This window comes from Osmerus mordax, chromosome 4 (genome assembly GCF_038355195.1).
Source record: "Osmerus mordax isolate fOsmMor3 chromosome 4, fOsmMor3.pri, whole genome shotgun sequence".
Lineage (NCBI taxonomy): Eukaryota > Metazoa > Chordata > Actinopteri > Osmeriformes > Osmeridae > Osmerus > Osmerus mordax.
Genome location: NC_090053.1, coordinates 6,837,472 through 6,849,314, shown reverse-complemented (window position 1 = coordinate 6,849,314; position 11,843 = coordinate 6,837,472). Strand labels below are relative to the sequence as shown.

General features: G+C 52.7%; 1 long non-coding RNA gene across 1 annotated transcript in view; it reads left to right on the top strand.

Moving 5' to 3' along the window:
- The window catches only part of LOC136941499 (uncharacterized), a 67,121-nt gene extending 58,558 nt beyond the window's left edge, over window positions 1-8,563 (top strand). The window contains exon 3 of the long non-coding RNA XR_010876537.1: window positions 8,465-8,563. This is a non-coding gene — a long non-coding RNA (uncharacterized lncRNA). The remainder of the gene's footprint in view (window positions 1-8,464) is intronic.
- Window positions 8,564-11,843: the final 3,280 nt, after the last annotated feature.

Below are 11,843 nucleotides of genomic sequence, written 5' to 3'. Positions count from 1 at the left end.
TCCGTCTCACTGTCTCTCTCTCTCTTTTTCTCTCTCTCTCTTTCTGTTTCGGCCCCTCGCTCTTCTCCTCCTCCTCCCTCCCTCTCTCCGGTGTTTGTTTGTGCTCCTGTGTTGAGCTCACGGGGGGCTGCTCGCCATTTCTTATTTAAGAAGATAAAAAAACCTTCCTTCCTCTATTCCCAGGGAGATGGTGTCGACAAGGACACTGGCAGCCTTTTCCTGGTATTAAATTCCGAACGCCCCCCCCCCCCCCCCCCCCTCCATCCCTTTTTCTCTTCCCTCTCCCTTCTCTTCTCTGGAAAATGTGTGTTGAGTTTGGAAGAGCACAGGGAGGAGGGGGGGTAGAGAGAGGAGGGGAAGGGGGGGGGGGGGGGGGGGGAGTCAAGCGGGAAAAGCCAAACAGGCTCCCCCTGCCCCTGCGCCCCCAGTCCTCCCCCCTACCGCGTGCCCCTAAGGACCTTTAAGGGCCCCTTCGGTCGGTCCCACTGGGGAATAGGCCGGAGGTGCCTGCCCTCCCCCCCATCCCTCCACCCCAGCCTCCCTGAGACAGAAAAACAAGTCGGCCCTCCCTGGCTCACTGGGGGAAGAGAGGGAAGGGGAAAAGACAGAAAACGAGCCAGGGCCGACACTGGAGACCAGGGAAGGAGGGAGGGAGGAAGATGGGGAGAGAGAGGAGGGGGAGAGAGGAGGGGAGAGAGGAGGGGAGAGAGGAGGGGGAGAGAGGAGGGGAGAGAGGAGGGGAGAGAGGAGGGGAGAGAGAGGAAGAGAGAGGAAGAGAGAGGAAAGAGAGAGGAAGAGAAGGGGAAGAGAGAGGAAGAGAGAGGAAGAGAGAGGAAGAGAGGAGGAAGGGAAAGGTGATAGCGGGTTATAAAATGTTGGAGAGGGATGCAGACATTTGTCATTTCTGTGGAAGAGGGAGGAGGGCAGGAGGATATGAGATGATGTTTTTTAATAGGCGTCACCAGAGCTGTGAAGTTCGGCCCTTCCTGTCTGACAGCCACTCCTTTTCTACACACACACACACACACACACACACACGCACTTCTCCATAATCTTTGCATGTCAACATATATTTTCACATGCACTATGAAACACGCACCCACACGTGTTCACAAACATACAAACACACACTCTGGCTGCTCTTTGCATCATCATGGAAAAGACAGCTCATGCCCTAGAGAGAGGTCTCAATAACGGAATAATAAGAACCTAATGTACTGTCTCCCACCGCCATTGGCTAGCAGCTGCAGACTTGCCAATGAAAAGAGCTGCGTTCATTGGATCTGAATTTGACAGTGTGTGATATCACTACTGCCTGTGTGACAGCTTGGTCAGCCGTGTTCCATCCATTCAGCATCAACATGCTGTGTGAGTTAAGCTCCTGTCAGACAGGCCAGAGGAGATGCTAAGCTAGCACTAACCCTCATTTGGCGCTACTAGTTACAAAGTACAACACAGTTAAGTACAACCCATTCTATACTTCTTCTACCACACACACGCTCACAGACGCACACTGCAAAGGAACGATGGATCGGTGGGACTTGGGGTGTGTTTGTTTCTTGGCGTCTGTCAGGGTGGATGTGTTTGATGTGTGTGTGTGTGTGCCGTAGTTGCTCCTGTTTTGTCTTTGTGGTGCGACCGATGTGTGCAGCCAGTGAGATGTCAGTCAGTGCGTGTGTCAGTCTCGTGGCGGTGCACACACACAGCCCCCTCCAGAGGCCGACCTGAGCCAGAGCCAGAATCCTCCTTCCCCCTCCCTCCCCCTTTCTCTCTCCTTCCGTCTGTCTAGGGGAAAGAATGTTCCGGTTTATATTCCCCCTTGGAGCAACGGAGGAAGGGGGAAGGGATGGAGAAAGGGGGGGGGGGGGGGGGGGGACAGAAATGAGAGAGAGAGAGGGGAGAGAGAGAGAGGGTGGTTGGTTGGGGTGTCGGGAGATAGAATTGGAGAGATATCAGGAAGGGTAGCCTGCTACATTGGAACGTGTTTCTGTTGTCACAGTGTAATGTCTTCATCTGGAGGACAGTCTCAGAAAGGAGGGACACTGGTCTCTCTCTTCCTCTCTCTCTCTTTTTCTCCTCTCCTTGGGTGAACCTCTGGAGGTCCATATTATAGTTTTAATTTCCCCAAGGCAACGACAGGAAAACACTTTTAAATGTGAAGAAGAGCTGTATATATATGTGTGTGTGTGTGTGTGTGTGTGTGTGAAGCTATGTCTTTGTCTGTATAGTGGGTCTGGGTGTATGAAAATCTATACTATAATCCATAGTGTGTCCATGTAGTGTGTCCATGTTTATAATGTGTTGTCTTTGTACAGTAGGTGTACAGTAAACCATTGTGTTTGGGTAGGTGGAACTGAAACCATGTATAAGGAGATTCAGTGAGCAGCTGTGTGTGTGTGTGTGTGTGTGTTTTGATCCGTCTCCTTCCATGACGTGCATACAGTAGGTTTTCATCATCCGTCTCTAGGTGTGTTGGGTGCTCATCTCCCCTGCCTCCCTGCATCCCTGGGGTGGGTTGGTGTGTGTGTGTGTTACCTGGTACACTGTGTCTCTCCACGATCCCTTGGGAAGGGGGCTGTCTTGTGAAAATTGTCAGGGGGGATAGAGGGCTGAGGAGAAATGTCTGCCTTAAATAGACACGCACACACGCATCATATATATATATATACTGTACATAAACACACACACACGCATTGTTTAGGGTTAGAGAGGGTAAGGGGGGTAGTGAGTTCCCCTGAGATAATGGGCCTATGTAGTCCAATCCAGCTGCACCTGCTCTTACTGTGTGTGTGTGTGTTTTTAAGAGAGTGTGTCCCAGTCAGTCATCTGTCAGTCCTGGATCCTGGCGTCTTCATATCCGTCACTAGTACCAGTACCAGTCCCATACCTCCGTGGACACGGCGCAGGACGGCTCACAGGACAGGGAGCTCGGTTCGGGCGGGCGCCGTCAGAGTCCTTGCATGTGTTCTTCGTTCTTTGTTCCTGACTCATGTCCTCGCCAGATTAGGGCTTTCCCCTGAATTTCCTCTACAGCTGGGGATCTGTCGACTGCACTTGACTACATTTGCTTGTGAGGGGTGTGTGTGCGTGTCTCAAGGAGTTGAAAGGCAGTCTTGTACTATAGCTGTTTTGTATAAAAACACCGTCTTGTGGAAGTTGGAGTGTATTTTTCCATCTCCTAGGTCTGGCTGTTCTGCCAGTGCTTGACAAGCCGTGTGTGTGTGTGTGTTTGTCTGCACACCAGCATTTCAAGGCTGCGTGTCAAGCAGATTTACTCTTCTGTGAGGGTGCAGTGTGTCCTTAACAGGCCTCTGTAGTTTTCTGGCTCACAGCAAATTTCCAACAGCTGGTCTGAACTGAACCGCAGCGGCAACAACCTGGCAGGGCTGCGCCCCGGAGCCTGGGCCCCGGAGCCTGGGCCCCGGAGCCTGGGCCCCGGAGCCTGGGCCCCGGAGCCTGGGCCCCGGAGCCCGGGCCCCGGAGCCCGGGCCCCGGAGCCCGGAAGCCTGTAGGCTGAATTAAGACCAGAGGTTGTCCTTCATACTCTGCACTACATATTATTGACCTGTTCTCAGAAACCCCCCGTCCCCTTATCATCTAGCATGGTCAGAGAGACTGGTCCTCTCACCCTCTCTCTCTCTGGTATCTCTCTCATCTTCTCCCACTTTCTATCTTAGTCTCTCCCACTTCGATGTCTCCCTCTCTTTGGTCTCTCTGCTTCATGCCTGGCGGTGTCCATGATCCCCCCCCCCCCCCCCCTCGTCTCTAATTACCTCCCAGATCTCGGTCACGTTCGAACAGGAGAGAAAACACACATATCTGGCTAACGAGCGCTAATTAGCGTGTCCCAGCTAGGCGTGGCTCGCTCCATCAACACGGCAGCTCTGTGGACTCTGTTAATTCACTTCTCTTTTTCTAATTACCCCACACACGGATAAACACACATGCGAACACAGACAGTGAGAGAAAAACACACACACACACGCATACAAAGAGAGACATTTACACACACATAATAATGCAGATGTCCCACAACACACACATGCACACAGGGATGTTTACAGGTACAGGCATGTTTGCTTTTGCCAGTTGAGTCTTGGACATTGACCACAGAAAGAAAAACATCATACCTAATTGACGTTTTATTTAGAGTGCACAAGCTGATCATACCACGTGCATGTCCTTTTCAATATAAATGAAGTCGAATATGTTTGTAAAATGTGTCTATGCAGGCATTTGCTTGTATGTTCATCGACGTGTTTGTATTTAAGTGTGTACGAGTGTATTTGTGTGTGCGTCTTTGTAGGGCACGACTTATTTGAGTCACTGGTGTGTGCGCGTGTGTGCGTGTGTGTGTGTGTATTTATATGAGTGTGTTTGTATTTGTATAAAACGTGTGTGTTGCACTCCTGGCATGGGGACAGTCTGTGACTCAGAGATAATGGTTCTCTGAAAGTGAGTGTGTGTAAGGGGGGGGGGGGGGGAGGAGGGGCACAGCTCCAGCTGGCACTGGGAGAACTGAGTGTGTGTGTGTGTTAGCTTCAGGGGCCTGCCACATGCACCCCCTACTTTCTCCCACCTCCGTGCCTTTCCCCCAAGGTAGTGTCTGGTGTCTGGGGGGGCCGCAGTGCGCGAAGAACCAGGCAGGAATGCTAAACAAAATAAATGCGTGTGCAAGAAAAAGGGATAGGCGAGAAAGGAGGAGGATGGGAGAGGGTGATGGAGGGAGACGGCTGCGAGGCTCAGGGAGCTATCGGGGTCAGACACGGCTGCATTTACAGAAAGGGAAACGCGCGTCGGTTCGGTGGGAATGAAACGACGACAGTTTCAGGGCTGACCCTTTTGTTTGCTCGCACCCAGGCAGAGTGCTTTCCTCATTTGCGCTAATGTTGCACAGCTCATGACTGAGTAGCTGTCTGTACCTCTATACATAGTTGGAAAATAGGCCTGGGTGAGAAATATAGTCTCTTAAAAGGTACCTGAACACACACACACAAACACACGCACCATCTTTGTAGATGTTTTAGATATATTTACAAACACACCCGCACACAAGCGCATACACACTAATTCGGGCTGAAAGAATGCGTCTCGGTACATAAAGAGACCTTGTTGGTCTGAATGGCCCTTTAGAAATCATTAGTCTCCTTGGACACCACTTCCAGCGTAAGCCCTCATTTCATTTCTGCTTCCTCCCCTCACCTTGAATTATGTCAGAAAACACCCGACCAGTCTCCAACGACTCTACTGAGCCTTATTAGTAATGACCTCAGCACACTTTACTGCCCCACACACTCGCTGTGTGTGCGGGTGTGTTCCCAGTGTATTTCTGCATGTGTGTGGGTCTAAGGTGAAGAACGATTCCGCTTAATTTATGTCTTTGCATCATGACGGTTAGGCTTCGGACCTTCCGTGTCTCTACTGTATGCTGCCTTTCTGTGACAGTTCTGTGTGTGTGTGTGTGTGTGTATAGTGCCAGTGGTATGAACCTGGTATGAACCAGTAGTAAGGGAACCGGATTCTCTTTGTTTACATCTGGCCGTGTTTGTAGTCACCATCCTCATGAAAACAAATGTTCTCAAATCAGGCCTACCCTCCCTGAGAGACACATTCCAGCACCTGCTCCCTTCCCTTCCCCTCCCCTCCTCCCTGCCTGGTTCTCCCCCGCTGCCCCTGCCCCCTTCTCTCTCCCTGGTCTACCCTGGCCCCCCCCATACGAGCCCACCTGCCCTCCTCCACATCACCCCCGCATCCGCAGCCTGTCTCCAGTTAGTTGAGTGTGTGTGTGTGAAGCCTTAGTAGGTGGGTAGCTAGTTTGAGTGCAGTTTATTAATCTCCCTCTGTAACAGGCAGGCAACCAGGCAGCCTGGCTGGCTGGCAGAAAAATCCATCAAGGAAGGCCTAATGGTGGTGCCTGCTCCCTGCCATTCTCAGCCAGCCAGCCAGCCAGCGGCCTCTAAATGAAGAGTGCCCTAGACCCCCTCCTGAGACCCCCCCCGCCCTCTGAGATTGGAAACGCTTACTGCTTGAGTGTGTGTGTGTGTGTGTGTGTGAGTTGAGTAAATGAGTCGTGTGTGTGTGTGTCTTTGTGTTGAGTGAGTGTATGTAGGTAGGGAAGTGGGGGGCTGGGACTAGGGTAGGGGGTCTGGTGGTGACAGGGAGCCCCCCCCACCCCACGCTACCGAGCGCCATCCCGACTGTGCCAGCCCCTCTCATCCCCTCATCCTCTCGTCCTCCTGCAGAGGAGCATCCATCTACCCGAGCCCTGTGGAGTGGAGGATGGAGGAGCAGGGAGATGGAGAGGGGAGAGAGAGAGGGTTGTTAGAAGGGTAAATATGGAGAGGTTTGGTATGACTGCAGGGTTGGAGAAAGGTAAAGTGAGAAAATGGCTAAAAACAAATAGAGAAGTCGGTGGGGAGATCGATAATAAAGGAGAGTGGAGGGGTGGAGAGAGGTGGGGGGCCAAACGGTGGGCGTGGGGAAGAGAAAGAAAGGTGGAGAGGGGCAGAGCAAGGTCTCGTTTGACTCCTCCCTCGTTGTCATGGTAGCAGGTTGTGCTGGCATGCTCTGGATTGTTGGCAGTGCCTGTACCTCTGGCATGAGGGCACCTAGGTGTGTGTGTGTGTGTGTGTGTGTGTGTGTGTGTGTGTGTGTGTGTGTGTGTGTGTGTGTGTGTGTGTGTGTGCGTGCGTGCATCCATGCATGTATGGTATGCTATAGGAATGCTAAAGAGATGCAAGGCACTTTTGATGTGCATCTAGACTGATGAGGAGATGCTGTTCCTACTGCTCATCACAATATCTGTCTTGCCTGTCTTGCCTGTCTTGTCTGTCTTGCCTGTCTTGCCTGTCTTGCCTGTCTTGCCTGTCTTGTCTGTCTTGTCTGTCTTGTCTGTCTTGTCTGTCTTGCCTGTCTTGCCTGTCTTGCCTGTCTTGTCGGTCGTTCTGTCTGTATCCTAGTGTGTTTATACTGCCACTGTGTCTTTCAGTTAAAGCTTAGTCTATCCTGTTTACCAGTGCATACATTGGAATTCTGCTTGGAAACATACAGCCCCATGAGTATGGTTAGAGGTGTGTGTGTGTGTGTGTAGCGTCAGTTAGGGGCCACTCTCCTCCCTGTCCAGACGGTGCTCTCACCACTGGACAGATGGCCACCCCCCCCCCTCACTTCCCCCTCCTCCTCCTCCTTCTTCCTCCCCCTCCTGTCCCCCTAAACACCTCCATCCCTCAGTCCCCCCATCCCTCCACACCTCTCCCTGAGCATGTTCTCTCTCTCTCTCTCTCTCTCTCTCTCTCTCTCTCTCTCTCTCTCTCTCTCTCTCTCTCTCTCTCTCTCTCTCTCTCTCTCTCTCTCTCTCTCTCTCTCTCTCTCTCTCTCTCTCTCTCTCTCTCCTCCTGGTCCCTCTCTCTCTCTCTCTCTCCTCCTGGTCCTCTCTCTCTCTCTCTCTCTCTCCTCCTGGTCCTCTCTCTCTCTCTCTCTCTCTCTCCTCCTGGTCCTCTCTCTCTCTCTCTCTCCTCCTGGTCCTCTCTCTCTCTCTCTCTCCTCCTGGTCCTCTCTCTCTCTCTCTCCTCCTGGTCCTCTCTCTCTCTCTCTCCTCCTGGTCTTCTGCTTTGGGGCTGTGTCTCATTTCTCCACAGTGGCTTCCTCTCCCGGCAACCCTTCATCCTAACAGCATGCTAGCAAACCACCGTAACCCAGGCTACACTATAGATGACTACGCTTATCGAAGTCTTCCAGACGTCATCTGGCCTCAGGGGTAGTAATCAGCCCACCTCTGTTACGAGCTCCCAGAGTTGGGTTACAGGTAGTGGACAGCGGGCAAGTGGGCAGCAGCCTAATGCACAGCTAATGAGAGCTGTGTGTATGGGGAGCAGAGACCCTCCCTCGCTATGATTGGTCAGCCTCCTCCCCGTCTGCTCTGATTGGCTCTGCCTCCTACTGCTTTGCCCTGATTGCACAGGATGTGAAGCCTGAAGGGGGCCCAGACAGCACACCTTGCTCCCTCGCTCCCTTGCCTTCCTCTTCCCCCCCCCCCCTCCCACTCCTTTCTTCCTGCCTCCTCCACTCTCTCCCTCCATCCCACCTCTGCCCTCAAGTCCCCTCTCTCTCCCCCCTGTCTATTCCCCCCCTCCCTCCCTCAGACTCCAGTGCAGTCCTTTTGGAGCGAGCGTTAAATGTGATAATAAGGTGTGAAAATGGAGCCACAATAGTGGATGGAGGATTGGGCCAGCCCATTCTTCCTCTGCTCCGCTCCGCGTGCCACCAGTGGCAGTGCGGGCACACAGGCTGGCACCAAACGCTCTCTCTCCACCCACACACACACACAGACACACACACAACACAACCGTGTGTCACAGAGTTGGTTTGAAAATGAGGTTTGAAATAACTGGTCAGTCTCTGGTGAGGGGTGCTTATGACTAGGACCGTACTAACTCACCTGTGTGCTTTGTGTGTCTTTCAACAGATGTCCCTGACAAGGAGGCAGAGTCTAAAGAGCGCCATGGGATGGGCTTTGAGGATGGCGATCACAGTGTCACCAGCCATGACGACCGCATGGGCGACGACGACCTTGACGACGAGTCAATATTCACCTGTGACAAACTGCCAGCAGGACTTTGAATGTCTGGCTGAACTAACCGAGCATCGCACCAACCACTGCCCTGCAGGTATGACACACACTAAAATACCTATTCACACCCAGACATCTAGATAAAGAACTTCCGAAAAGCCTCCTTAAAGGCATCTTAAACATCGAGTTTGGGGACGAGATGTGTCTGTGTATTGATGTTGTTTTCCACAGTTCTGTGCGATCCAGTGCGACATAAGTATGACATCATTCTAGGTTTGCTAGTTCCCTGAGTCCTCTCTCCCTGTGTCCTCAGAGTGACTCTCACAGGGGAGCTGTAGGAGCTGGATGTACATACATTATCTGTGTGTGTGTGTGTGTGTGTGTGTGTACTTCTGTGTCTCGGTGGGTTACAGTGGTACTAACGGGCTGTACTGTAGGTTTGGTCTACCAACATAGTCCATGTGTTCGCCGGCTCAAGTCACTTTGACTCCCGAGACTCGCGTGTTTGAAGTCGCCAGGACACGCACGCACACTTTACAGATTAGTGTTGTAGTGGCCTGTGTAATGAAGGCTGAGAGCAGCCCTGCGGAGGTGTTTTCCACCTGTCAGAACCACTGTTCTCCTTATCGACAACCGGAAAAAGCGACCCCGCCCCCCCCCCCCCCACACACACACACACACACGCACACACACGCTACTTTTCACAGTGGCTTGTGATTGGTGCTCGGAGACCCGGGACAGCTACATGTTGTCAATGGAAAGAGAGGGAGAGAGAGAGAGAGAAAGACGGAGACAAAAGAAAAGGAAAAAAAAGAATGATTTAAAAAGAAAGATATGGAATGTACAAAAAAAAAAAGTCTTCCCTGGGGAGGGAGGGTTGGAGATTGCAGAATAATCCCAAGCTTCGCCCCTCGCCCCCCCTGGACTGCAGCTTTATGATGATTATTGAAAAGAAGGGTAAATTAAAAAACAAGCTCTGACGAATCCTTTTAAGTTGTCTGGCTTCCTCAGAGAGCCAGGTCTGGTGGGGGACAGTGATGCAGGATGCTGCCTCCATATACAGCTCCACTGGGAGTACACACACACACACAGAGTGACGTGTGTGTGTGTGTGCATTTGGGTAAGAGCGCTGTAACGTGTGCGTGCAAATCTTGTTTTGTGTGAGAGAAAGTGTGTGTGTGTGTGTGTGTGTTACTGCTTAGTGACTCGTCAGGGAATAACAAATAACAGCGGCCATCTTGTTAAGATTGGACACGGAGACATGCACGGGTCTGTCTGCCGGTCAGAGTCGTAGCATCTCCCACTCTGAGAAACCCGAAACCTGTACTCACCCACGAGCTAAAGCCTAGCAGTAGACCAGACCCTGGTCCTCTAACCAGGGGTGCTAGGGCCCAGGTGCTAGAGACACACCAGGTAATTGAGGCTCTCCAGGAGCAGCAGATCTGGAAAGTGGCTCTATTAATGACACATTACTCTGAGCACATATGGGTCTGGGTGGAACAGCGGTGTGTGTGTGTTTGTACGTGTATGTGTGTATACGTGTGTGTGTCCACATGTGTGTGTGTGTGTGTGTGTGTTCAAGCCTTTATGTGTTTATGTGGGAGAGTGTTAGGGCTGGAACCAAGCCCTAGAACAATACCATATAATTTCTGTTACTCCAGATCAGTCGTAAGCCTCCATGACTGCTTCACCTCGGGTTGAAATCCTGCCATATCCCCTGAGAGAAGAGAGTGTTTGTGTGTGTGACTGTACAGACTATAAAAGTACAAATCCAAGAACACTGTGGTGTAGTTTCAGATCCAGTGTCAGGTCTGGTCTCAGTGCCATCATGGCAGCAGCTGTATTCTGACCTGGGACCAGCCTCAGGGAGGGGCTGTCCGCTCCGTAACCCTTGCTGGGCTCTGGGGCTGTGGGGGGGGGACGGGGGACGGACGGACTGCAGCTGTGTAGGGTAGCTGACGGTTGGCTGGACCTTTGTTTGGTCAGGCCGGCAAGCCGGAGGACCCCCTATCGCCTGCTCCGTGCCCCCTTGCCAGCCTCCAACCCCCTTGCCTCCAAACTCCCAGCCTCTCAACTGAAACTCTGACTACCCACACTAGCCTTCAGCCTGCCCAGAACCCCCCCCCCCCCCCCCCCCAACATCATGTGGCAGTCCTATGTGCTCGTCTCTCTCACCCCTCCACCCTCTTTCATCCTTTCTCCTTTTTCCTCTCACGCCCCCCCGGCTCCCCCTCTGCCACAGGGATCTCTGGGGACCATGCTACATTCCACTGCTCAGCGCCTACACTTCCCAGCATGCCTCTGCTCTGACTGTAGTTTTGAGCCACTGTATTCCAACATGGCTGACAGTCATGGACAGGGATCTAGACCCCATGGAACCCGGCACACCTCCGACTCCTACCTTGTTCAAACACAGACAGGGACAGTATTAGCTGGTGGTGTGTGGTTGTTTTTAATGGAACATGGATTTGTGTGGCGTCAGATGGCAGATAGATATTGAAAGTGTGTGTGTGTGGTTGTGTCTCTATGTTGGGGTGTGTGTGTGTGTGCCTCTGTGTGGGAAGAGTCTAGGGAGAGTCTCAACAGGAGGAGGAATGTGGAGCAGGGGCTCCCTGAGGAGCGCTTGGAAAAAACCTGCAGATCAAATGGAGAACATTCTCTGCCCGCTCCGCTCCACTGCCCCGCGACCCGCCAAGGTTGGGCTCCAACTGAGAGGACCCCTCCTCTCCCTGCTGCCCCCCCCCTTCCCCCCTGTGGCCAAGCCCAGCTGACCCCCAGCCTCCCCCTACCCCCTACCGCCCCCCAGCCCTCCTTCCCTCCCCCCCCCCCCAGCCCCCCTGCCTCCCTGCAGCCTGTCAGGCCCTGGCAGGAGCTGTGTGTCCTGGGGGTGGGTCAGTGTGTGTGTGTGTGTGTGTGTGTGTGTGTGGGAGGGGAGGAAGGTGGGGGCAGTTGTGAGGTTAAGGCACCATCACAGAACCAGTGGACCTGGCTGAGCCAATGGGGCCACACACTCACACACACCCACCCTGCATAAACACTTTGTGCAGACACACAAACCATAACTGTTGAGACTCAGTGTTTAGTTTGGCTTGGTTAAATATAGCAAATTACGCTGACTACACACATAGACACACAGTCACACACAGTGTGGCATGGGTAGAGACACGTTTTGATACATACAAGCACACACACACACACACACACCACACACACACACACACAGTGAAGTCCTGGGTGATCTCTGGTCTGCAGCTGATCACCCTGCGTGGAACCC